The 5,393-nt window shown below is 37.6% G+C and overlaps 1 long non-coding RNA gene across 1 annotated transcript; it reads left to right on the top strand.

Moving 5' to 3' along the window:
- Positions 1–757: 757 nt before the first annotated feature.
- On the top strand, positions 758–5,171 carry LOC121994310. Its single transcript, XR_006115677.1, has 3 exons — positions 758–1,189; positions 1,295–1,365; positions 3,803–5,171. It is a non-coding gene; the product is annotated as an uncharacterized LOC121994310 (long non-coding RNA).
- The last annotated feature ends 222 nt before the right edge of the window (positions 5,172–5,393 follow it).

Genomic DNA, 5,393 nt, shown 5'->3' with positions numbered 1-5,393 from the left:
TTAATGTGTAACATGGACATTAAATTTATAGTGGTAAAACACCCCCAACCTTTTCACTGTGGCCGTGTCAGAGACCTCCCGAGCTGCGACGCATTTACTCTCGGATGACCCTACCCAATGAGAGGCTGTCACATGGTAGAGTTGGGTGCCTGCAGGAACATTCTTGCGGTACAAGCTTCTCCCACTCCCGTCTTCAAAATCTCTATCTCCATTAGGTTCCTTATTGTTTCCAGAGATCTGGAGTGCTAGTCGTGATTATTTTTCCATTCTATTTCAGCTCGCAGCTGAGTTGCGGATTCCCCTAAAGACATCTGAGTATACTTTTTTGGCTGAGCATGGGAACGACCTTGGCAGTTCAAAGGATGTGAAAGGAAACCGGATTTAATTTTCCCCCACGTTAGATATGGTTGTAAAAGATGAATACATTCGTCCCCAGCGCCCCTATCAATCCGTCCCAGGACTAATATGGATGAGGTAAATCACGGATGACTACTAACATTTAGAATAATAACTAGTACACAAAGAAGGTATTTATCTCGATTTTATCGAGATTCAAACCTCAAGACTTTATGATGACAATACGCTATCCCTGCGTTAGACATGGATCTTCCTACGGTGGTGGCATCAAGCTTGGGATGGTAAAGCTAATTGATAATGGTTGATGCTAACATAGCTTTGTATGTTCAGAAAAATCTTTAGGAAAATGCACTGAAGTCGACCCATGTGTTTAATGGCCCACTGGAGGTAGAGGTAGAGATACACGCTGTCCCGTGCAGACTTCCCACTGAAGTCATGACGAGGCTTTCCACAGAAGTTGTCGCAAGGCCGAAACTTCCCTCCCAAGGCTTTCCATTTCGGGAAGTAGAAGATGATGAGGCTCCCCACTGGAGGCAGAAATATAACAAGTCCCGCGCAGGCGTACCCCAGCTCGGGCCGGGTTTATCGTCTTCCTCTCCCCTGCTGCCGCCACCGTCAATCACCACAAGAGTCAAGTTAAACTCAGCTACCACTGGCCTGTTGCTCAAAGAAAGCAACTACAGAGAGCAGAGCCGAGGAGGGAGTGGGGATCCCTGCGAGGGGAGCTGAGCTGAGCTGAGCTGAGAGGGTTGCGGGCACTCGAAGGGTTCGCCTCCCGACTAGGGAGAAGAAGAAGAAGAAGACGAGATCGAGAGAGAAATTTAGAGTACAGGTATATCTTTCCTATCTATTTCTTCTCGCGTCTCCACTTGATGATAGACATTTTAGTCTTCCATTTACCAACACTGACCGATCGAGGAGTATTTCTCTTGTACAGGGACTTTTCTGAAAAACCTGCGCACGGGGACCGACGGGTAAACGAACGAGAGCAACGTACGTTGAAGCAAGGTGATCCTCTTTTCCTCAAAACTCTTGCTTTGTTATTTTACCCCCAGTATGTTAATTGTGTGTGCTTTTATGATTCTGCTATATCGGACAGTTTCTTCTTCTCTAGTATTTACTTGGTTTTGCTTACTCGTTTTTCAATTTCTTATTCGGAAAATGTTGGAAATTATTATTATGTGTAGTTAGTTCTAAGCTTGAGTAGGAAGAAAACATGGGATACATAAGAGAGGCAGACTTGTTTGTTTCCATTTGGAACCGTGAACATGATAATGAATTTAATTCTTCAACCTCTCGTGTTGTTGCTCTTGTCTGTCTTTCAACTAAGCAACGTCTTGAACTCTGATTGTGAGATTCTATTGGCCCTTTAATTTCCAACAGCCTAATTTGTGATTTCATTTGAGCTTCTTGATTTTTGAATTTCTAGTTTGCTGGACAATGAATTTGAGTCGCTAAGTAGTCTGAGAAAAATAGATCATAGTATTAATGAACTTTCTGGACTTATTCTCTCCAAATTAGGCAAGCGCACCATTCTTGAATACTTGAATCTCTCAACAAATTTTCTTTCAGGTGAGATACTAGTGACCCTTCATAATCTCAAGAAGTTGTCATTCTCGTCATTTTTCAATAATTCTCTGAGTGACAATATACCTATTCTTTTGTGTCAGACTGTTTTTGAAACTATTTATCTTAATGACAACAACCTCAATGACTCAGTTCTTAGACAAGTTGTCTATGCAATGAGTTAGACAAGCTCTTATTATATACGAACTACTTGACATGACTTATTCCTAGGACTATAAATGATTTCATAACAATTGATACGAGTCAAAATGATCTAGTGGGGAACATCCCTTTTAGCTCAAAACAACATGCAAGTTGGAAAGATTAATTTTGACTTCCAACCGATTTGATGGTGAACTTCCATTGGCTTGGGTAATTGCACTAATTTATAAATATTTTCTGCCTATGGCAATCACTTGTCGGGGAGAATACCATCAACACTTGGCTTATTGACAAAGCTTGATACTATACAATAACTCTTTGTTAGAGTCGTTTCCCCTCGAGATAGGTCAATGCTAGTACTTGATTTCGTTACACTTGTCTAAGAATCAACTAGAAGGGATGGTTCTAAGAGAATTGGGTAATTTGAGAAATCTAGAAAGCTTTTCACTTCAGAGTAATAATTTGATTGGAGAGCTTTCAATTGAAATTTGGAGAATCCCAAATTTGACAACTATATTTATCAACGACACCAACTTCTCTGGACAACTGCCTATGGAGATGTGTGGGTTTAAAAGTTTGGCTAACATTGTCATCTATAACAATCAATTCACGGGGGTCATTCCTCAATGCTTGCAAATCAATAATAGTTTCGTGGAACTCGATTTTAGAAATAATGCTCTTGTCAGCAGCATCCCTCCCTATATCTATTTTAGAAATCAATTGATATGTTTTATATTGAAAAATAATAATCTTAATGGGGCAATACCTCTGAGTGTTGGGAATTGTTCGAGTTTGCAAATGTTGATTCTTAGTGATAACAATTTCAGTGGTTCAATTTTAGAATTTGTTGACATTAAATTTGTTGTATATTGATTTAAGTTTCAAAAAATTAAATGGTCCGAGTCCTCACTCTGTAGGTAACATTGTGAATCTTACTGAGATAAAATTTTCATTCAGTGAACAAGCTTGATGGGCCGATACCACAACAAATAGAAAAACTAGCCAACCTTCAACATTTAAATCTGTCCAATAATAATTTATACGGTCCATTGCCTTTTAAATTATTAGAATGTCGCAAGTTATTTGTGTTGCACTTGAGATTCAACTCTTTCAATGGAACAATACCGGCAAGCCTTGCAAACTTATTTAGTTTTTCTCAATTGATACTGCAACAGAATCAATTTAGTGGAGGAATTCTGGATTTCCTATCCATGTTAAATCAATTGATTGAGTTGTAGTTTGGAGGAAACAAATTTGGAGGTAGCATTCCGCCATCATTGGGTTCATCGCAAAACATGAATAGAGCCTTAAACTTCAGTGATAATGGACTAATAGTACAACTTCCAATTGTGTTGAGTAATTTGAATATGCTACAGAGCTTAGATATTTCTTTGAACAATCTAAATGGAAGTTTGACGCCCTTGGCTGATCTCAGTTCATTAACATTCATCAATGCTTCATAAAATGACTTTAGCGGTTTATTGCCGAGAGGTTTGCTTAAGTTCGTAGAATCAATGCCAAGTTCATTTATAGGAAATCCTTGACTCTGCATCTCTTGTGAGACAGGAGATTCTACATGCTCAAACATCACCATATTAGAACAATACAACATGCCAAATAAAAATTCCAAAGATTTATCTAAGATCGTGATTGTAATCATAGTTGTTGCTTCTATTTTGCCCCGTGCTCTAATTCATGCTAAATTTTTCTTTCTCAGGTGTAAAAGAAAGAGAGATGATGCCCATCCTCTTATGAAGATTCCTCTTTCTTACTAAAGAAAGTAATTGAAGCCACTGAGAATTTCGATCAGAGATATGAAATTGGTAGAGGAGCTCATAGGATAGTTTACAAGGTATCCCTTGACACAAGGAAAATATATGTTGTAAAAAAGATTGGTTTTTCAAGTCAGAAACGATCATATCCGAGCTTGATAAGAGAAATCCAAATTATTAGGAAAATCAAGTATAGAAATTTAATGAAACTGAATAAATTATTATTTGAATGTAAATATGAACTTTTATTGGATCAGTATATGACAAATGACAATCTCCACGATGTTTTTCATGAGATTAAATCTGCACTAGTCTTGGATGGAAGGTGAGGTACAAGATAGCTTTTGGCATTGTCCAAGGGCTAGATTATCTTCACAACGGCTACAGCCCTACGATCATACACCGTGACATAAAGTCGAAAAACATAAAGGTACAAGATAACTTTTGACATTACCTAAGGGCTAGATTCTCTTCACAACAGCTACAACCTTGCGATCATCCACACCCTTGGGCAATGCTGTAGTCGTTGTGAAGATAATCTAGTCTTTGGGCAATGTCAAAAGTTATCTTGTACCTTTATGTTTTTCGGCTTTATGTCGCGGTGTATGATCGTAGGGCTGTAGCCGTTGTGAAGATAATCTAGCCCTTGGGCAATGCCAAAAACTATCTTGTACCTCACCTTCCACTACAAGATTGGTGCAGGCTTAATCTCATGAAGAACATCGTGAAGGCCGTCATTTGTCATATACTGATCCAATAAAAGTCCATATTTATATTCAAATTATAATTTATTCAATTTTATTAAATTTCTATGCCTGATTTTCCCAATAGTTTGGATTTCTCTTATCAATCTTGGATATGATCGTTTCTGACTTGGAAAAGTAATCTTTTTTATAACATATATTTTTTTTGAGTCAAGAGATGTCTTGTAAAGTATTCCATGAGCTCCTCTATCAATTTCAATTTCATATTTAGTAATGTTTGTACAGGTAGAATCTCCTGTCTAACAAGAGATGCAGAGTCAAGGATTTCCTATAAATGAACTTGGCATTGATTCTACAAACTTAAGCAAACCTCTTAGCAATGAACTGCTAAAGCCATTGTACAAAGCATTGATAAACGTAAATGAACTGAGATCAGCCAAGGGCATCAAGCTTCTTGTTAGATTGTTCAAAGAAATATCCAAGCTCTGTAGCATATTCAAATTACTCAACTCAAATGAAAGTTCTACTAGTCTATTATCACTGAAGTTTAAGGCTGTATTAAAGTTTTGCAATGAGCCCAATGATGGTGGGATGCTATATCACAATTTGTTTCCTCTAAACTGCAATTGAATCAGTTGATTTAACTTGGATAGGAAATTCAGAATTTCTCCTCTAAATTGATTCTCTTGCAGTATCAAATGAGAGAGAGTAGATAAGTTTTCAAGGCTTGCTGTATTATTCCATTGAAAGAGTTGAATTTCAAGTCCAACACAAATAACTTGCGACATTCTAATAATTTAAAAAACAATGGACCCTATAAATTATTGTAGGA

Source organism: Zingiber officinale, chromosome 6A (genome assembly GCF_018446385.1).
Source record: "Zingiber officinale cultivar Zhangliang chromosome 6A, Zo_v1.1, whole genome shotgun sequence".
Classification (NCBI taxonomy): domain Eukaryota; kingdom Viridiplantae; phylum Streptophyta; class Magnoliopsida; order Zingiberales; family Zingiberaceae; genus Zingiber; species Zingiber officinale.
This window is presented reverse-complemented; position numbering and strand designations above follow the sequence as displayed.